The sequence below is a fragment of the Girardinichthys multiradiatus genome, chromosome 10 (genome assembly GCF_021462225.1).
Source record: "Girardinichthys multiradiatus isolate DD_20200921_A chromosome 10, DD_fGirMul_XY1, whole genome shotgun sequence".
Classification (NCBI taxonomy): domain Eukaryota; kingdom Metazoa; phylum Chordata; class Actinopteri; order Cyprinodontiformes; family Goodeidae; genus Girardinichthys; species Girardinichthys multiradiatus.
Genome location: NC_061803.1, coordinates 7905036 through 7928124, shown reverse-complemented (window position 1 = coordinate 7928124; position 23089 = coordinate 7905036). Strand labels below are relative to the sequence as shown.

General features: G+C 40.1%; 1 protein-coding gene across 1 annotated transcript in view; it reads right to left on the bottom strand.

Annotated features, from left to right (window-relative positions):
• The window catches only part of LOC124875221 (dynamin binding protein), a 69844-nt gene extending 47101 nt beyond the window's left edge, over positions 1-22743 (bottom strand). Inside the window, exon 1 of the mRNA XM_047377227.1 lies at positions 22405-22743. The gene's annotated coding sequence lies outside the window, so the exon portion shown is untranslated. The remainder of the gene's footprint in view (positions 1-22404) is intronic.
• Positions 22744-23089: the final 346 nt, after the last annotated feature.

Here is a 23089-nt window from a genome sequence, read left to right as displayed (position 1 = left end):
ACAATTGACATTGTGGAATCTTTCTGCTTCCTGGGAACCATCATCTCCCAGGATCTCAAGTGGGAGCCAAACATCAGCTTCCTCATCAAGAAAGCCCAGCAGAGAATGTTCTTCCTGCGGCAGCTGAAGAAATTCAACCTGCCAAAGACTATGATGGTGCACTTCTACACAGCCATCATTGAGTCCATCCTCACCTCCTCCATCACCATCTGGTACGCCGCTGCTACAGCCAAGAATAAGGGCAGGCAGCAGCGTGTCATTCGGTCTGCTGAGAAGGTGATTGGCTGCAGTCTACTGTCGCTCCAGGAACTGTACACCTCCAGGACCCTGAAGCGGGCAGGGAAGATTCTGGCTGATCCCTCCCACCCCGGTCACAGACTCTTTGAGACTCTCCCCTCTGGCAGGAGGCTGCAGTCCATCCGGACCAAAACCTCACGCCACAAGAACAGTTTTTTCCCATCTGCCACCAACCTTGTTAACAAAGCCCGGAAACCACACTGACCCCCCCCTTTTTTTTTTTTTGGCTGACAGGACACTTGTAAACTGTAACTCTATGAGTTACATTAACGCTCAGCTTGGACTCCTGCTTTACTTGCACTGCCATACTTGCACAATGATCATCTGCACTGTTGTATTGCTCTTGCATCTTATACTGCTCTATATTTACTCTCACTCACTTAAAACTGTGCACATATATTTATATTATATTGTAGATATGTTTATACTGTTTAATTTGTATTGTATTGCACCGACTACGCCAAAACAAATTCCTTGTATGTCCAAAAACGTACTTGGCAATAAAGCTTTTCTGATTCTGATTGTATAAAAGAGCCCTTTTCTAAATTACTGTTCTCTGTTCAGAGCTTGACTATTTCCACTGTGCTGCAGCAGCTTTTGTGCAGGATTATCTCAGGATAGATGAAGCACAGGTGGGGCTGAAGAAGATAGGAAATAGGAGAAGAGAGCAATTGAATGGGACCTCTGTTTACTGGACCACTTGAGCCAAGAGGAGAGCAGCAGGAGTCTAGGCCAATTCAGTGTTGCCATCTGTGGAAAGAAATGCAACTCTAGAGATCCTGGATATGGATACAGGAGAGCTAAGTCTTTCCCTATACAATGCCTTGCAAATGTACCCATAGAACTCATACTTTAATATCTTTGCTGTGTTGGATGGGCTTTCCCTCCCCTTGATGCCTACAATGGATGCATGTTTTTGGTGGTTAAAGTGCTAAAGCTTAAAAAGAGTGGTGGGAACATTGTGATGCAAATATGAGTAGAAAGCACAGAGCCAGGAAAATCTGGATTAATCATCAATATATTGATCCCAAAAATCAGCAACAGTTATCGAAAAGGAAGTTTTACTGATATTGTGCAGCTCTAACTGGGATTTTAATGTGACTGACCAACACAAAGCTGCACATAACTGTGAGGCACTATACAACAAAACTATGAAATGGCTTTTAAAGTTTTTTTTACAAGTAAAATTCCAATAGTGTGGATTAGTCAAATATTCAGCATCCTTTTACTCTGATAACACTAAATAACATCCAGTGCAGCCAACTTATAAAAGTTATAGTGGTAACCAGAACCGTCCTGTGTGTGATTTCATCCCAGTATTAATCCAGCTGTTCTGTGAAGGCCTCAGAGGTTTATTGGAGAACATTAGTGAACAAACAGCATCATAATGGACAAGTAACACAGCAGACAGGCCAGCCGGGACATATTTCCTGAACAGTCAGAGGGAAAACCTCAATGAAACTCAAGCAGAGGCTGTAAACAGAGCGTGTCAAACTGTGTGCATAAGACATCTATCTATCTATCTATCTATCTTACATGTGCATATTTAAAAAAATACTACACCTAATATTGAACTGATCAAAACTGTGTATGAGGGCTTTAATTGGATTAACAAACACCAGAACTTTTGCAACAATCAAAGCTGTGCTAATCATTATACTCATCTGCAATAAAAAAAAAACAAACAACTGATGTATTTCAGGCACCACGGTGACTGAAGCATGTCTCGGCTCGCCCCTTTGGGGAACCGTTTTCCATGAAAACATTTTCTAATCAAGTCGCAGCATGTCATGTTGTTGCAGTAAATCATAAGATTTCCTGTAAACCAACACATACCGGTGTGCTTTCAAAAATTTCTCATAAGAAAACTATTTTTCAAAATGACTCCAACTATTACCATGACATCTATAAACAGATTAAGATTGGTTGTGAACAGCTGGACCACTTTCAGTTCTGTTTTTGCTCTGGGCTGTGAAAGTACCAAGTGTCCAGTCTGTTTAGTCTGTGTCTCTGCTGCTGAGATACAAACAACACATCAGCTTCAAGGTTTATACTCAACAATGCAAAACCTACTGGTCGTGTGTGTGTGTTACTTTTATTCACAAACAACGTAACTGATAACTTGTGACCAGAGGTATTAATAAATCTCACAAAAAGAAGTTCCTCTGTGTCTCCATAGAAGCTCTGCTATCAGCTGTAAAGTGGAACCAAAGCTCATCATTACTTTCTTTAAAATACTTCTTACACGAATCAGAAAAGCTACAAACACTCACCAACGTCTCGCTTTTCAGTGCGCTGGCAATGATGGGAACATGGCATGCGGTTGTGGTTCAATTACATTACAAAACCCCTTCCATACCAGCGGCACCCCAGGTAAAGATGTGCAGAAGATTTCAAACAAATTCATCATTTACCTCAGGAGCATTCCTAACAATTCTTGTCTGGAATTTTAAATGAGTAATCCATGACTTTATGTTTCTTTTACCACTTTATAAAATGGGAGAGACAAGAGAACATGATATTCCAGCCAAATAAGGCTAATGTGTGTCCATGTTTACAAGTCCAGTCCGCTTTTCACCCAAACTTGTCTGTAACCAAAGTCAGAGAAATCATTTAAGAAACTTGACCAGCTGGAATTGTGAGAAACTATGCTGGATGGAGACGTAAATTTATCCTGCTACCACACCCAATGAAGAGGATGTAAGGGCGGGAAAAGAAGATGCCCAAGAAGATTAAGGACTGCAGCAAAGACTGACATCTTGGGGCCACCAAGTCTCCAAAAATGGGGTCGGATACCATCTACACGCTACCTGGTTGTTTGGGAGGATTGTCAGATTAAAGTCTTTCTGTCCCAATTTCAGGCTGCTGGAGGACATAATGACCATTTTCATTCTCTCAGTTACATTCTCATACTGGTCTCCAATTTAACTTTATGTTCTCTCTCTGTTTTTTTTCTCTTCCTAGAAGCTACACCTGGCCTGGCTCGGTGTTTAGCTGTGACACCTTCCTGGAGAACAGCATCAGCTGAGCTGCTGCTGCCGACAACTTCATGGTCTCCTTCTATAGATGATACACAAGGCCCTGTCTCTCCTATACATAGCCACTGGCTGAGCTTCTACTGGAACTAACTGTATGTGCTTCCTTTCATACTCTAGACTTGAAAGCTGGCTCAGAGTTTATCTGCTTAGCTATCTTTCTCTCCTAGATGAAGCCTCTAAAGGAGCTATAACCATTAATGTGTTGCTTTTGTTTCTATAGAAAGTACTCCTGGATCGGTGCTTCTGTGTTCTTTTTCTGTGTCTGCTCTGTTCTCTCAAACCCCCAGTTGGTCGTTGCAGACGGCCCCTCACACTGAGCCTGGTTCTGCTGGAGGTTTCTTCCTGTTAAAAGGGAGTTTTCCTTTCAACTGTTGCTACATGCTCATCCAGGAGGAGTGAATGCTGCAATACCAATTTGAATAATAAACTCAGTCTGACTGCACTGTTTGATAGTTAGGATTAATAGAAATGTTTGTACTGGACTTGAAATCTGTATGATTCAGTTGAACCAACTTTGTAAAGTGCCTCCCACTATGAACCTTTAAATAATCCAAAGCTGATAAACTGGGCTAACCATGAAAAAAATACTTATAGCACTGGACAATTTAGGGCAATGTCATTTTGGACCACAGCTAAACCTAAAGTGCCCCAACTCCTGCACCAGGGCTAGAAGGAGTCATCATGCTGCAGACGTTAATCCTTTAGATCTGCAAACAGCCAGACAAGCTCCTTATCTCAGAGTTCATCAGTGTGTCAGGAACCTTGGCGCTTGCTGACTTTCACACTGATCTGGCAGATGACCGCACAAGGTGCAATCAGGGGAACTGTGTCATGGCGGTTTTCCAGGGATACTTTACACCTTGAAAGCATGTACAGGTCCTTCTCATAATATTAGCATATTGTGATAAAGTTCATTATTTTCCATAATGTCATGATGAAAATTTAACATTCATATATTTTAGATTCATTGCACACTAACTGAAATATTTCAGGTCTTTTATTGTCTTAATACGGATGATTTTGGCATACAGCTCATGAAAACCCAAAATTCCTATCTCACAAAATTAGCATATCATTAAAAGGGTCTCTAAACGAGCTATGAACCTAATCATCTGAATCAACGTGTTAACTCTAAACACCTGCAAAAGATTCGTGAGGCCTTTAAAACTCCCAGCCTGGTTCATCACTCAAAACCCCAATCATGGGTAAGACTGCCGACCTGACTGCTGTCCAGAAGGCCACTATTGACACCCTCAAGCAAGAGGGTAAGACACAGAAAGAAATTTCTGAACGAATAGGCTGTTCCCAGAGTGCTGTATCAAGGCACCTCAGTGGGAAGTCTGTGGGAAGGAAAAAGTGTGGCAGAAAACGCTGCACAACGAGAAGAGGTGACCGGACCCTGAGGAAGATTGTGGAGAAGGGCCGATTCCAGACCTTGGGGGACCTGCGGAAGCAGTGGACTGAGTATGGAGTAGAAACATCCAGAGCCACCGTGCACAGGCGTGTGCAGGAAATGGGCTACAGGTGCCGCATTCCCCAGACCTGGGCTACAGAGAAGCAGCACTGGACTGTTGCTCAGTGGTCCAAAGTACTTTTTTCGGATGAAAGCAAATTCTGCATGTCATTCGGAAATCAAGGTGCCAGAGTCTGGAGGAAGACTGGGGAGAAGGAAATGCCAAAATGCCAGAAGTCCAGTGTCAAGTACCCACAGTCAGTGATGGTCTGGGGTGCCGTGTCAGCTGCTGGTGTTGGTCCACTGTGTTTTATCAAGGGCAGGGTCAATGCAGCTAGCTATCAGGAGATTTTGGAGCACTTCATGCTTCCATCTGCTGAAAAGCTTTATGGAGATGAAGATTTCATTTTTCAGCACGACCTGGCACCTGCTCACAGTGCCAAAACCACTGGTAAATGGTTTACTGACCATGGTATCACTGTGCTCAATTGGCCTGCCAACTCTCCTGACCTGAACCCCATAGAGAATCTGTGGGATATTGTGAAGAGAACGTTGAGAGACTCAAGACCCAACACTCTGGATGAGCTAAAGGCCGCTATCGAAGCATCCTGGGCCTCCATAAGACCTCAGCAGTGCCACAGGCTGATTGCCTCCATGCCACGCCACATTGAAGCAGTCATTTCTGCAAAAGGATTCCCGACCAAGTATTGAGTGCATAACTGTATATGATTATTTGAAGGTTGACGTTTTTTGTATTAAAAACACTTTTCTTTTATTGGTCGGATGAAATATGCTAATTTTGTGAGATAGGAATTTTGGGTTTTCATGAGCTGTATGCCAAAATCATCCGTATTAAGACAATAAAAGACCTGAAATATTTCAGTTAGTGTGCAATAAATCTAAAATATATGAATATAAAATTTTCATCATTACATTATAGAAAACAATTAACTTTATCACAATATGCTAATTTTTTGAGAAGGACCTGTATATGGTTTCATCTTAATCATCATGTAATATAAGAGGATAAATCACCTTTGTGATTTTTGTTTCATGCCACAGAATTGCCACTACTGTGGGCTACAAACATAAAGTCAGCATTAAAAAAGTTGTGTTTAAGTTTCAGACCATTTTAAATGTAATGACCAGTAAACATTCAAGCTATAAAAAGCTGTTCACTTTCTGCTTTAAAAAACAAGTTAGTTTACAGGTACTTAGAATTAAATATATGCAACAACCTACACAATTCCTGTCACTCCTGGTAAATACAAGAAAAGTCTTAAAATAAGTTGCTTATGGTGCTGTTGCATCATCCCATATTGAAACGTTTGCTGTGGTTCCCCAACAGAAACATTTTGGGTTTTGTTTCACCATTATTGCTATGGAGGAATTGTTATGGCTTTTTTTGTTGTTGTCGTTTTTAAACGTTTACTTCTTTTTTACATAAACTTTATTAAAAAAGGGGGAATGGCTTGGGTGGGTGGAGCTTTTTGTCCCAAAATGTCAGTGACTCGCACCAAGAGCAGCAGCAGATGTTTTTATTAACAGCTAAATAAATTAGAGTAAAGCAGTTCATGGTGGTTCCAGATGTGGCCACCACGAGAACAAGTGTCTGCGATATACCTGTGAAGTCTTCTAAAGGTAAGGTAAAAGGTGCGTTTTTCCAGATGTGTCACTTCCACAATGATTCTTAAGACCCTTTCTGATAGGAAGTGGGGCTGACTTTACAAAACAAATGTGCAAAATGTTTACATGAATAACAGGCCCAAACATTATGTCCTTGAAAGTAAAATGTTATGCCAGAAACTGAAAATATAAATGAATGAATAGGTAATGATTAATGATAATGTTGTTATAATTTAAGTTAAACAAACTTAGTGGGGCTGTGTGGGTGGAACTAGTGTGCCATTTGGCATTGTGCTGGAGAAAGTAACAGGATTACAACAGTCAACAGCTGACAAACACACCACCAGACAACACTGTATACACGCAGACCAGCTGACAAAGGCAGGACACCAGCTGTCTGACCCGAGAAGTGACCCTGAAACTTCACCACCTTTTAGCAACTACAGGGGTTGGACAATGAAACTGAAACACCTGGTTTTAGACCACAATAATTTATTAGTATGGTGTAGGGCCTCCATTTGCAGCCAATACAGCGTCAATTCGTCTTGGGAATGACATATAGAAGTCCTGCACAGTGGTCAGAGGGATTTTAAGCCATTCTTCTTGCAGGATAGTGGCCAGGTCACTACGTGATACTGGTGGAGGAAAACGTTTCCTGACTCGCTCCTCCAAAACACCCCAAAGTGGCTCAATAATATTTAGATCTGGTGACTGTGCAGGCCATGGGAGATGTTCAACTTCACTTTCATGTTCATCAAACCAATCTTTCACCAGTCTTGCTGTGTGTATTGGTGCATTGTCATCCTGATACACGGCACCGCCTTCAGGATACAATGTTTGAACCATTGGATGAACATGGTCCTCAAGAATGGTTCGGTAGTCCTTGGCAGTGACGCGCCCATCTAGCACAAGTATTGGGCCAAGGGAATGCCATGATATGGCAGCCCAAACCATCACTGATCCACCCCCATGCTTCACTCTGGGCATGCAACAGTCTGGGTGGTACGCTTCTTTGGGGCTTCTCCACACCGTAACTCTCCCGGATGTGGGGAAAACAGTAAAGGTGGACTCATCAGAGAACAATACAAGACTGGCTACCAGGCTGGTCCAATTTAGCCATGAAACCTCCCACACTAAAATGACAGGTGTTTCAGTTTCATTGTCCAACCCCCGTATATGCATGTGATTCTAGACCTTTACTAGACAGTACGATATTGATACAGCAAACGCAACACAACAGGAGGATGTCAGTGACAATTCTGCAGGGAGTACTATAATGAGACATCATGTAGAAAAATTATGTAAAATCAGTCTTACTTTGAAAAGCAGTACTTAACATTTTGGCTCCTCATTAGACTGCTAGGTTCAATATAAATAAGGTTTCAAACGCAACAAAGCAGGAGATGCTCAAGTTTAATCAATACAAGTAATTAACACATTTAAATCAGCAACTCCACTTTCAGGACTATGAGATTCTCCCTCTGTCCTTCACGTTATCCCTCAGTGGGACATTTTGTCCAGGCTGTTTTATAATTAAAATGTAAACTACTGGCCGCTAGTGTTTTTCCCCTCTCCACTTGCTCTGCTTATTGGTATTACCTGTTATTACCTCTAGTAAGATCAAATGTTTATTACATATAACTAGCTAAATTTAGGTTTTCTGTATATTAATGGTGCTCATAATTTTGTATATTTTGAAGTTTTAGGCTGAACTGGCCAAGGTTTTCTTGATGCTTACTTTTCTTCTACGTCTCTGCTTGGATAATCCTTTTCCTCCACTGAAGATTCCTGTATACCACACCTGATCAATCAAATATGGCCTAATGTTTATGATTTTAATGAAAAATAAAACGCTAAAAAGGTCAGAATAATGGAACAATTGTTGACTGCAAAACGTAGAAAATTCTTGTAGTGATTGTGAATGATTAGAACCTATTAAATCCTGTTAATGTTTATGATTTTAACAAAAATTAAAATCTTTAAAAGGTTTAGTAACACTGACACAACTGATGTCTGTTAACAAAACATCAAGTGTATGTATAAAAATGACCAGTGTATGTTAATTTCTGGAACTACAGGTGAACAACCACCCGGACCTGAATAATAAATCCACTAAATGTGATGGGAGCGAAGAAAATAAAATCTAAATATCGAGAAATAAAACAAAATTAAAAAGAACTAAATAAAATCTAGCCACAATTGGTGATTTCAAGTAAAATGGCAAATACATGTCAGAAAAACAACAAATGAGTGTAGAAAATGTTTGCTAATGGTGAACCAACAATTAAACCGTAAAAAGGTTTGTTATGGCACAAGTGATGGAACTAGACCAAAACAATCTGACTAAAGTTAATGAATTTATTAAAAAAATTAGTAAAAAAGGCATTAATGTAATAATGGCACATTGTTTTTTTTTTTTTTTATAAAAACGCCAAATTTGAATTAATGAAGCAAAAACAACAGATGTATAGAACATTTCGTAATTGTGACCCCTTCTACTGCAGATAACAGACCAATTCTGAATAGGCAACTTTAATTAATGTAATACAGTGTCATATATGTAATAACGATAAAATCTTAGTAAGGCACAATTGGGGACTGTGGATAAAGGTGAAAAATGTGTGTAAAATTCTCGTACTAACTGCGAACCAATCTACTGCAGATTTTAATGAACCAGACCTGAATAATCGCATCCAGATAATGTTTGATTAACACCAAATAAATTATTAAAAACGTTTGTAAAGCTGACTCTGTTGGTGACTGTAAATAATATGACATGTTGTACAAATTGCAAGCCAACCTACTGAACATTTCAATAAACCAGACATGAATAATCAAACCAATTAAATGGTTATAATTTTACCAAACAGATGTTTTAAGAAGGTTTTAGTGGTTGCTCCATTGGGGAATGCATGGAAAATCCTTTGACCAATTATGAACCATTCTGAACTGGTGTAGGTTTTCCAGAATTCTGAGTCATCTCAACTTTTCTTGTTGAAACAGGTACAGCTGAGAGAGCGATAAAACCTTCTGACCACGTTATGAGTTGAGAAAACAAATCCTATCTGCTGACTGCTTGAATCTGATGTTAAAACACTGTCTGATGTCGACAATAAAGCTGCCGCTTCATTCTCTGTCTACCTGCCAGAACAGAGCTCAAAGCGGTGCAACAACCTCTGTGCCATTCAACCTATTCACACACGCTGAAGTGTCAGACTGGCACGTGCCTGCATATGGTCATAAACATAGACTGGGAGAATCCTCTGGAGTGCGCTGAATGACAGCGGGTGTCTTTTGATAGCGTTTGTTCTCTGGGAAGCACACTGCCATCTAAAATGCTGAGTCCACAGGAACATGTTCACGCATATCCCAGGCAGGTGGGCAACACAGGACAGTTCCAGAAATCACTAAGTGTGGGACATCTGTTGCATCCCTGCTGCTCGTTTAGTCTGTCAGCAGATATGAATGATGAAGGGTGGAGGGTTGGTTAGAGGGGGAGCGTGATAGGACTGCGGCTGGCTGACAGCTGTCAAGTGTTTTTTTTCTATGATCGTTTGTTTATCAAGTCTATACCACAGGAACTCCTTCTGACAGCGTGACAAAACCAAAACCAGAGTAGATGTTAATGTGCGGCTTTTTTTTACAAAGAAATATCCAACCCAGATGAAAACTGTACCTGATAAATTAAACGCTTTACACAGTTTGCATAAAGACAAAACCTGAAATAAAATCATTCAGTATTCAATGCCCTCCTCTCCTTATACTTTTAGCAAAACTACATTAACCCTTATTATGGCTGCCTTAACGTTGTCTAAGAAGCCAAAAATAATATTTGAGCATAATGATGTTCATGAATGCCTTTGGGCCCGGATGGTAAGCAAATATGAAAAACATGCAGTTACAGTAAAATGTACTGCTGCAATTTGTGCCCTTACCTTCAGTCACATGAATTATTACAGGATTTATTAATACCATGTCAAGCATCAGAGGCATCCTTTCATGCCTTTATTAATACTATGCTAACAGAGCAGCTAAATCTATATACAGAGTTCTGAGATGGAGGTTGGTGCAAACAATGGACTTCAGAATATAACAGTTTAAAAAGGCTGCTGCTGTCAACTCTTTAGCTCTATTGATGTGTACTGGGAAAAATTACCCCCTCATTATTTTTCTCACACTTCAATGTTTAAGATTATCCAACATTTTATTTTAAACTTAACCTGAGAAAGCAGTTTTTCTAAGCCAAACTGGCCCTACGTAGAAATATAAGTGTCTCATCGTTTAAATCATAAATCAATTGTGATTAACCACGTTTTTTAACTTCAATTTCACTAGCCACACCCCAGACTGATTACTGCCAGACCTGTAGAATAGCAATCACTTAAACAGAACCCTTCTGACAACATGAAGTAGGTTAAAAGATCTCGAAAAGCAACACATCATGCCTCAATCTAAATAAAGTGAAAAACAGATGTGAAACAAAGACATTTGTCTGTCTAGAAAGTGTTACGGAGACATTTCTAAGGCTTTAAAGCTCCATCAAACCAAAGTAGGAGCCATAATCCACAAATGAAGAAAACATGGAAAAGTGGTGAACCTCCTCAGGATTTGTTGGGCTACCAAAATTACTCCAACAGCGCATTAACGACTCATCCAGGAGGTCACAGAAGAACCCAGAACAAAATCAAAACCACTGCAGGCCTCATTTGACACAGTTAAGGTCAGATTTCATGAATCAATACAAAGAAAAAAAAAGAAAAGAGAACAGGCGTGGTAAAAGTGAAATATTTTGGAAGGTGTGTGTCATGTTATATCTGGTATAAAACTAACAGCATTTAGGCAAAATAATGTCATACCAGCACCGGTACTGTGATTGTCATGGGCTGCTTTGCTGTGCTCAAATCTGGAAGGCTTGCCCTAATTGATGGACCAATGAATTCTGCTCTCAGAAAATCCTGAAGGAGCATGTCTAGTCATTGGTTCAGGGCTTTATGCTGAAGTGCAAATGTTTATGTAGCGGTACAATGATCCAAGTAGCAGGTCCACCTCTGAAAAGCCCCAAAAAACAAACTGAAGGTTTTGGAGTGACCCAGTCAGTCTTTATTACATATACTTAGAAATTTAACATTATCTGAGTAAGAGAAAGTAAACCCAAATATCTTCAAATAACTAAGAAGTAACCACTGCGATGACCATGAAGCCATGCATAAACTCCTTGCTGAAGCTTAGACATGATCAAAGGCTACAGTCAGTCATTGGTCAAGAAACTGATGAACTGATCAGTCGGCCAGTTATCAAAATTAGCCAAACACTGTGATAGTGAAAGCCAGTCTTTACCTGTTAACTAGAAGCATCAAAACTGAAAGGTCTCATGCTTTTAGTGAGCAAATAAATAAATCAACCGCCTTTGATGCATTTACACTTGAGTTTAGAAAAAAGAAATCAGACAAAGGGAGATATTTAATGTATAAATGGGAATAAGTTTGGAATGTCCCATTTTGTGTTGGATTATAAACAACCATCTCTATCAATGAACCTGCACAACCTTTACAATTAATGTAATGTTAAACTGCCTAACTAAAACAAAGTTTAGACAGATTTATTTGGGAGTTTCATTGTTCTTTAGAAACAAAACTTGAATTGGCTAAAATTGGAATCAGCAGGTTGGACCTCAGAGAAATCCAGAAAATGGCATCGATTTATGGCATCAACCAGTATAAAATCAGGTGTAAAGGAGTGGGAAAACATGGGACCCTGCCGACCACAGTTAGGGGCCACTGCTCCTGATGACTTAAAGTAATTCTAAATCTCGTACTTTAATTTAATAATCTCCACACATTTTCTAAACATCATAAATGATCAACTGAAAAAAGGAGGAATCCTGCAGAATCCTTTTTAATTGTCCATTTCTTTCCATTGTACAATCCATTTCACTTTGCAGATGCAGCACTGCTTGGTCCCAGCAAGCTGGATGAAAAAAACACATCTGGCAAGCTGAGGCAAATGCTTAAAGATGCCAAATGCTACTGAAATATTTGGTACTGAGAAGCATGAATACCACAGTGAGCACAAACAGGGGAGTGGTAAAAGATGAGCAGGAGACGAAGGTTAATGGGCTTATTTCAATTAAACCAAGGACCAGGTTCAGGTGCTGGGTCGGTCTGCCTGTCTCCACCCCCAGAGAGAAGGGGACCACCTCCTGGTCTGGGGGCTGGTTGTCCCTATGGGGTATCAGCACCTGGACCTGGTAGTATAGACCGTGTATGGGGAGTGTGAGTGAGTATACAACGTCCATTGTTGTTTGTCTTTACGTTGGGTGTGAGTGTTTTTATGTGTATGCATGAGGGTGGGAATGTGTGATTGTGACTGTAAGTGCCTGCTGTTTGTGTCAGGTTGGGTCTTGGGCTTCTCCCTCTCCTGGATCAGTTCAGGCCCCCCATCAAATGTGGAGTCTATTCCCTCCCCGCCACACTACCAGCCAGTGGTTGGTGTCTCTGCCCGCCGGTGTACTTGTGGTTCTCGGTATATGAGGCTGGGTGCTTTGGTGTGTGCTGGCTCACTCCCGGTGGCTGCTTGCCAGGGCCTGGACCCTGGGCTCTGTCGGGCCTCTGCTTGGGAAGTGATGTGTCCCAGGGTCTCGGGTCTCTGGGTCCATTGCTGGATCTGCTCGGGCATAGGCGACTGCCGGCGGGGCCTGTGGGCTCCTCGCTGCACCGCCCTGGGGCTCTGCACTGTGGCTGCTGGGTGGTTCCCCTGGGACTCTCCCCTGCTCTTCTCTGGGGGGTTATATTGGTCCCGGTGATGGTTCTCCGGGGGTTCCTGTGCTCTGGGGGGCCTTTGGATGTCTGTGGCTCGGATCTCCATATCTGTCCCAGGTCCAGGGGGGCAGTTCTGTGGCTCCTCACATTCACTATTGCATATTTTTATGGAGGAACCTTGTATACACAAGTGGGCTCACACTCAGACCCACAGGTGTTTAGATTCAGGTGTTGACAGATACACAAATGTTCTATATTGAGCCGCATTTACCACTAAATACATCTTGCATTCATAAGTACCGTGCACTTTTCGGTAAAAAAGCTGTTAATATGAATGTTTCTGCAGGTGCAGAAGCAAGCAGGGTGTTATCTTATATTCTCTTCATCCTTCTTTCTTTCCTCCACTCTATTCTCCATCTCTCCCCTTTTCCTTTTTGCCCCACTTCTCTTTCTCTTCCATGCTTCCTTTTTTTTCCTTTTCCTTTCTGTGTCCGTGGCCGTAACAACTGAAATAATCCCAAAGCAGTTTCTAATAAAGTTTCTTTTTATAAATATCAAGCAGAGCTTTAATAAGACATTTTATTACTTAGCTGCAATGCTCCACTTGTGAAAGTAAATCTGCTGGACTTTTTCTTGGCAGTCAGACAACAATTCTGAGCGCTACTCTGCTGGACAGGACACAGTTAAAAAAAATTTTTTTTATTAAATCAAGATGGGTCGTCTATCATTCTATATCAGCGTTATTACAGTGTAATAGCTGTTGCTTTTCTTAGGTGCTCACTAGGTTCTCCAATTAAAAATAGCTCCAACAAAATAATGAGCCAAAATAAAACTGAGAACAAGCTCATGTGATTGCAGCTCTTAAATATCCCCGATTCACTAGTAAAATAAATAAGGTCCCGAAAAATAGAAACATAATCATTGTAAAGTTGACAGAGTCAAGGAAATTAAACAGTCCTTTCCAAAATGTCCACCTTTATCTTCTGTCTCACTTTTTAAATCCTCTGACCGATATAATACCCAGGTGTACAACAGCAACGGCTTATGTGTATTAGATGGAGCGTTTGAGATGTTATGAAACGATAAACGGTCATTGTCTTCAACAGCTGAGAGAAGTTACAGGAAAGCTGCAGAGGTTGCTGCTGATTGTAGGAAAATCCCTGGGTGGGTATGTTTAAACCAACTGGAAGCACTCTTCTTTGGCTCGTGCAGAGCTCTGCATAAATCCACCTCAGTCTTCACATTTTCATTTACTTTGCATTCCAGCATCTCTGCAGTCTGGCTAACACACACATTTTCCACAGAGGAACATTGCCAAGCCATTTTTCAAATCCCTTTTCATCGTGACGCTGTTGTCTTTATGTTCCATAACTTCCCTCGGGTCAAATATTTGCGTCTTCATTCCTTTCCTGAGCGTGCACATGTTAAATATCAATGACTTGGACTGTATGTCGCATACACGCACGTATTTGCAGGGGCCGGGTGGAACTGCCTTTTTTTGCATAAACATTTCCACAGAGAGAGAAGGAAACAGCTTACATATTTGCTGAGAAAAGGACAGAGGCTTTGTTGCCATGGATACGGAGATCTGTTTGGATGGAAGGAGGAGGACCCCAAAAAGGTGCCCAAGGATATGCCGTAACCTTAAAAACACGCCCCAGTTCTAATAGTTTGCATATGAGCTGTTGCACAACAGATTTCTCACATGGGATCATATAACGACTGTAGAAACATCACAAATTCACAGGGAAATGTGGGGAAACCCGACTCAACACAAAACCCCAAACTTTAATAAGTTAGTGGTGAATTGAAACAAAAGCGAGAGATTTTCAAGACGAAGAAGACCAATTCGCAGGATAAACTGCTGCATTTATGAATCATCTGACAAGACAAGCACTACCATGCCTTGCCTGGAACAATATGCTCAGGTATTGCCAAAACACCGGCATGCAAATCCCTCAAAGGGGGACCTTCTAATAAGCAACAATGTGGGAAGAGATACTGAAATGGGACAGAAAGATCAAAGTGCAGAGCTATCAATGGAGAGCCATAGAAATAATTCCTCATGAGCAAGAGTATTTTAATATTTCAGCCGAGAAAAAAAAAAAAAACATCCCAGATTTTAAGAACAGCTGCAAAACTTTAAAAGCAAACTAAATACCCTTGGGGTCTGTAGATCCGAAATGTTTGGTAGAGAGTTTAAAATAAAACACCATCAACGCCTATGAGGAAAAACTAAAATCCAAACCTAAAAGCAAAATATTTCTTTTATTTAATACTGATACGATTAAGCCAGTTAAAATTAATGCCTTAAACCTGCCTATCCATCATATTTATTTGAACAGTAAACAAGTCATTGAAAAGGTTGATGTTTGCCCAATTTATCTTTCAACCTCCTAAGAAGTTTATCATTTTAATCAAGTATAAGATTTCTGTACATGCGTCTTACTAGACACTAGAAAATAAATGTTATGGCCAGTTGAATAAATTTATATTTGAGACCTTTTATACATTGTGTGTTTCCCTTTTTGTTGTGGGCTTTGAGCCGGGTCATAACAATCGGGAGCTTGTCAAAATTTGTAATAATTAGAAGCTTATTGCTTTTCTTGTATGCTAACAATTGGGACTCATGGGCTCACATTGTTTTGTTAACATTATGACTCTTTTGGTTGGAAATAGGCACATATTTTGTGCATACTGATTAGATATAGTCCAACTGAAAATGTTCTTTGTCTATAGTGATTTGGGGGATACACCATGTGTTTTTGTATGTTCTGATAATCACCGGTATACGGAGAATTCCTTGTTAGGCTTTATGGCACTTCCTCTTTAGGCTGTGTCCATTTGCTGTTTTTGTAGTGTGAGGTTATATGGTTAGAGCAGTTGTCTCGGAGGAACAGCCATAGATTTGGTAAGGTTGCCATAGTGATGGTCGCTTTGCCAAACTACTGGTATATAGTGTGTAAATACCCACCATCCCTGACCTCTGAAGACTAGGACCGAGCTTTAGTAAGATCATGTGAGGCAGTTAGCAGGAATTCTCTTAGCATTGCCTGAGTTTTGGGGTTGCACGGTGGCACAGTTGGTTGACCTGGCAGCAAGAAAGTCCTGGGTTTGACTCCTGGCCGGGGGTCTTTCGGCATGGAGTTTGCATGTTCTCCCCGTGCATGTGTGGGTTCTCACCGGATACTCTAGCTTCCTCCCACAATCCAAAAACATGACTATTAGGTTAATTGGTCTCTCTAAATTGCCCTTAGGTATGAATGAGTGTGTGCATGGTTGTTTGTCTTGTATGTGTCTGCATTGCTCTGCAATGGATTGGCGCCCTGTCCACGGTGAACCCCGCCTCCCGCCCATAGACTGCTGGAGATAGGCACCAGCTTCCCCGCGACACACTATGGAAGAAGAGGTAGAAATGACTGACTGACTGACTGCTTGAGTTTTGTGTATTTGTAACATTAAACACCTAATTTGTTATTCATGTTTTGTGGCAGAGAACACAGTTGGTAATATGGAGATCTGGTTTCGAATTTTCCGTTTATGTTACCACCCAGTTGTGTCTGTTGTTTATTCAATGAACTTTTAAAAAGCAGTGAAACCTCACACAAGGAGGCTGAAACGTTTTATAGCAAAGTTGCTCTGCTTTCTCATTTAACTTCTGTCTGTCATGGATTTGGAAACGTTGACAGCCTTTAAGGTAAGATGAACTTATACTTTCAGAAGGAATACACAGAGAGACCTCTGTTTACAGTTACTAATGCTAAATAAGCTAATAGCTAATATAAGATGCTGGAGGCAATCTGAAAAGTGAACTCTGTAATCAGTTTGTCTTTGCTTTAAAAAATTTGCTAAATGCTGGTTCACAGCAACTGCTCTCTCACAGATGGTGTGACGTCGCCTCTGCTGGAAAACCCCAAAGAAAATATGTTGATTGCTTTCCTTAATTGTAGTTCTTGTTTAAATTTTTATCTGCTAGATCTGTATCAGAGGGCCGAACCTTACAAAAAACAGAAATCGTAAAACTCCGAACGGTGCATCTGCAAATATTACAGCTTTCTTGAAGAAAAATCCTCATCGAAGCAAAACATAAAACATCATAATTCAGATACTGTGAGTGACAACAATAAGGAGCTGCAGCCAACTATTTTACTACTAAGGAGTAGAAATGTCTGACAGTGCTATAAACCATTTGTGGGACCGAATCCTCTGAACAGCTGATGAGAAACTAAATCAAACTTCTCATAAAGTGCACGTCTGCCTGTTATCAGACTTGTGGTCTCTTATTAATACAAAACTCTTACATACATAACAACTCGTTCAGTTGTCTGAAAAGCAATTCATGTCTAAAAGACATGAGGCAGAAAGGAGAGCAGTTATGGTGCAGTAATATCAATACACTCATAGTCATACATTTAGAATAAAAAATGTCAGTGGTTATACATAAGCTAGTTTCATGTACAAGATAATACATTTTCAGCAGCCATGGGCTTGCATTTATTTCCATTCTGCAAACAGAGGAATATTATTAGAGATCAACATTCAGTAACTGACAACATCATTTCGTCTCTGGTTAAAAGGCCACTAGTGCCAAATAAAATCTTTTAAAAAAAAGTTAATAAAAGTGTCTCAGTCATTTAATCATCTTAATCAACAACCCACTGACAAAAATATACAGTGAAAGGAGGGGCAACTTCCTATGTTATCTAATTGGACCTATGATATAGGCCCTACATGCATTTGCAGGCTTTACCTTTGAAATCACAGCCTCCGATCATAAAAACTTAGCCATCAAGGGTTTCCTGGTTGACCTCAGCCAAAGTGACTAACGCTCCTCTACTTTACCAAGAAACTTTTAAAACTAAAGCTGTCATTTTTAATATGCAAGAAATGCCTAAACTCTTAGGTGATGGTAGATTTTACAACAAGGTGCCAAAAGGGAAGTTTTCTGTTCTTTAATAAATTATTCGTATTAATACAACTATACTTCACTGACTGATTTGCTGCAAAGGGGAAGGAATAACATAGTTGCACCTAACAAAACAGCACAACTTATCAGATCTATAAAGGCAGCAACTAGAAGTTGCTTGTGAGACATGTAACACGTACAAAGGTAAACATTCATCTCATATTTCTTTGGCACCATGTCCAGACATCTGACCCTGTTAGTATTTAATAATTCAGCGTAAGAAATGCATTCAAAACCTTTACAAGTTCCTGAAGCACAGGGGTGATGATCAACAAAGCTGCTTTGTACTAAGACTCAGATGGCAAAGTGTGGTCCAGCCACTTTGTCATGAACTTCCTTAGTGACAGCTTTGACATGTTTATTTCATGCAACACTAATAGCAGAAACAACAAAAAACCTTAAGATGCACAGCAGTGAAGCAGAAACTATATTCTAAGATACAAGCTAATTATAGGTAAATTTATCTTTCTTTGAAATAAGTTTTACTGTCATCAGAACATGCTGGTTTAAAATGAACTCTCTTCCAGCATCCTTCGTGAGGCTAATGGTGTTCCCCAGGAATCAGTTATGGGGCCACTTTTATTTATTTTATCAACATGCGTCAATATAAATTTTTATGCTGATGAATCTGATCCATATCAGCTGTTTTATCAGCTCCAACAATCTTTTAATATTTTTCAGCAAACTTTGGGGAATTTTAAACAAGTTTTGAATGCTAAAAAAATGCATATCTAAGCTCTAAGTGATCTAAAAATATAAACACTGCGAATGCTTACAGTATTTTTTAATGATATATTTTATTTTTGTAATGTTTTAACTTTTCATGTGTCTCATATTTGAAGCAGTCTTGGCCAGGTGACTTTTGTTAAATGAGACTTTAAATCTTAAGTGGTCTTTCCTGGTTGAATAAAGCAAAAGAAAAATAAAGGATTTATATATAAATAATAAACCAAATTTTTCTTACATACATGGGCCATTTACCTTTATATTCTGTATGAATTTTAACCAAAAAAAAGCAATACTGAAAGTGAAAAAGCACAAAAACAGATGATTGTCAGAAAAGGTTTTCTCTGGCTGTATGAACCACAGAGACGCTTCCGCTTCTCCATATGTCGCACACTGCCGGTCAGCTGGTAACAACGCTGCTGAGGTTTTCGCGGTTAAAAGAAAGACAAATTGAGCTGTTTAGAAATACAGTATTTCTGTACTGTCATGATGGAGAAACTAAAAGAGCACCATGCATCCCTCTTATTAAAGTAAATCTATATTAAAATCACATTTGGCAAACTATGAGCGGCAGATCTGTTGAAATTCTGACCACAAGGTCGTGTTACTTTAAAAAGTGCAGAACATGAAAAGAAAGGCTATGTTGCACAGAAGGCACACAATTTAACGGATGTTTATTCTATATTTCCAAAATAAACAGTGTAAGTAATGGAACTTTACTAATCAATATTAGACTAAGATTATACTGATCTCACAATAGAGAAATTATCTTCTGCATTTAAGGCATCCCTTAGGGATGCAGTAGGCTGCCATTGTGCGGCTCCCGTGGAGCATTCAGGGGCTAAGGGTCTTGCTCAGGGACTCAAAGTGGCAGGCTGTGGGATTCGAACCAGGGTACTTGTGGCCTCTCCAGGACACAAATGCCCTGCTCTCTAACCACTAGGCCACCAATACCAATGTCCACTTTATTTAAGTGGCACTTTAACCAAACAGAAGGAGCACATAAATATTTTGATAACAAATGGTAATAAAATAATACTTCTTCATAAAAGAATAAAACCCCAGTGAGAAATCGATAAGGTTAAGAGTGAGTCTTTAAAAGCACCTTAAACGTTTCTGAGCTCTGTGTCATACAGATCTGCAGATCCATGATGCAAATCTACTATTTACTAAATCCACAAAGCTGTTCTGTTGGATTGAGATCTCCAAACCATGGAAGCCACTGGAGTAAAATGAACTTCATGTTCAAAGGGGTGGTCATGGTCAGCAACAATATTCAGGGCAGTGGCATTTAAACGATGCTTAATTGGTACAAAGCTAAAGAAAATGTAGAATAAACGTGTTGAATTATTTTACGTTTATGAATAAACATGCTTATTCTGCAAAATATTATCATGTTTGTCACACTGGAAGTAAAACAAAGCTGAAATTAGCTGGGCTGTCTGCTCATGTAGCAAACTTGCAGTCTGCTACTTAGCCTGCTCTAGCCAACTGTACTTTCAAAGAAGCATGACCTGAATAACAATAATAGGGGTCGGTCCTTTGTTTCCAAGCCATGACTTCACAAACCACAAACAACTTATAAACAAGAAAAACTAATGGAGGAGTGATGGGTACTGCAATAAAAACAGATAGAGGAGGGGAGGGCAAAGGAACTCCTTCCAGAGAAACTCTTGAATGATATCTTCATCTCTCAGGGCTTTAAAATGTAGGAAAGGTATGAAGGAAAAAAATTTTATTGTTTTGAAACTAGCTTTTGAAAATCTTGAAAACTGATAACTGGCCCATACCTACCCCACCCTCCAACCTGAGATGTTAGTACAAAGCAGGATGGATCAATACTTTCCTATTTCTTACGCATATTTCTGACCCAACCATATAACTGTCGTGGCCAAAACTGAAAATCATCCAACCAGGCAATCTTTTTATAATCTAGTGTGCGGTTTTGGTGAGCTTGTGTTTATTCTAGCCTCAGTTTCCTGTTCTTAGCTGACAGGAGTGCCACCCAGCGTGGTCTTCTGCTGCTGTAGCCCATCTGCTTCAAGTTACAAGATGGTATTCTGCATACCTGGGTTATAACAAATGGTTAATTGACCGACAAGTGTCTTTCTATCAACTCCAATCAATCTTCTCATTCACTTAAATCCCCTTTCTTGCCTATAGCGATGCTCAATTTAAACTTCAACAAGTTGTCTTCCACACATCTAAATACCCTGATGCATTTAGTTTGGTGCCCTGTTTGGCTGATTGTGTTGACAAGCAATAGAACAGATTTATCCAAGAAGGTAGTCAGTAACTGTAAGTCATAACAGTGATACAAGTGAGCATAAATTATACAGTGTTGTGAAGAAGTATCTGACCCTTACAGATTTTTTTATATTTTTGACACCCTTAAACTTTTCAGATCAAACACAATTTTATACCTGACATACATAAAATCAGTACAGACACATCCGATTTCAAATGCTGATTTAATTTACAAAGAGAAAATAAACTATCCGAACCTAGTAAAAGGCCTAGTAGCACCTCCCATAAATTGTTTGTAATAACTGCCAGTAAGTCTTCCATATTTCTATGGAGCGTTGTGGGCGTTGTAGTACTTTAGATGTTGTTCTGGGTTCTTCTGTCATCTCCTGGAGAGGTGCTGTTGAAGTCATTTTGGGTGACCAGTCACTCCTGGGAAGATGGGCACTGGTCCATGTTTCTCTGTTTGTGGAGAACGGCTCTCACTGTGGGTCACTGGAGTCCCTAAGCCTTAGAAATGACTAGATGTCAATGACTTTGTCTCTTGCCTGTTCTTGAGTTTGTTTAGGTCGGGGCATGATGTGTTGCTTTTTGAGACCCTTTTAGCCTACTTCATGTTGTCAGACAGGTTCTAGTTAAAGGTTTTATTGATTCTACTGATCTGGTAGTTTTCAGGGCTAAGTCTGGTTAGCAAAATTGAACAGGAAAATTTTTTATAGTTAATTCACCACTTAAATTTACATTAGTTTGATGATCTGTGGCATGACAAAAAACCCAGAAGACCAGAAGGAATACTTTCTATCTGCACTGTATATTATACTATATATAGTATAGTTTAGTAACTACTATAACACTATTTGAGACAACAAATTGAATCCCCTCACTTCATGCAACAGAGTGCTCCTATTTGAATGTAAAGTTTAGACATGTATGGTTAGGCTTGGTGTTAGGTGTGTGTGTTGTCCCGTTTCCCATTATGGAACAACTGACAACAGAGGCCACAGCTGAGACCCCAACAGGGGGATTTCTCTGTCTGCAGCACTAGTGCTTACTCCCATCACCCATTCACCTCACGCCACTGAACACTGTCTGCAGGATCAACTATGGCTACAGCGCATGTAGATGACTGCAGTGTTACTCTGACAGAGGGGAAAATGCAACGTGATTACCCCCGAAGTCCACCAAGCTGAAACTGTACGTGTAAAAAAAAAAAAAGACTTCGTTCATCCTGGCTGAACAGGATGGTCTCCATTTAAATATATTCATTTTTTTTTTTTTTTTTCTAGCTTTTCTTACCTGTGAGTTGTTTCTATGCCCCGTTGAAATCCCCGGATCAGGCCGTTAGACCCAGTCAGACTAGATATCCAACTTCTTCAGGCCGGTGATGTGTGAGGTGGTGTTGTGGCAGAGTTGCCTCCCCTATGTGACACAACTTTTCTCAGCACCTACGCTTCAACACGGGCTGAACCGAATCGCTTCTTCCTAAACGAACCCGAAGGCCAGGAGAGCATGGTGACGGTAGAAAGTGACCCACGGTGGTCCACGGGTGGCTGTGGGTCTCCGTACGTGAAGCTGTCATCACGTTACACACGGGACAAGCCGTGGCGAGCTGTTCTATGCTTCCCCGTCCCTTCATACAAACAACGCCACCCACATTTGACGAGGAGTGCCCCGCGCATGCCTGATTAAAAAAAAAAAAAAAAAAAAAAAAAAACTTGACAATACAACTGAAAAGGAAAAGCACGAAACGAATACATGCTGGTTATTACGTTATTAATGTGTCTTGTTTGTGGGCTCTCTTGTGTCCTGTACCTGAAGTATATTATGAATTAGCACCTGTATGCTGCTCTGAAGGGTTTACATTTTGTATTATTTACTCTTTTATGTTATTTGTATTCTGTTAAAGCATCTAAAGGTTTCACCATCAAACCTGATGCATTAAAAGAGGATTTTCAGTAGTTTTCCATCACAGAACCTGAAA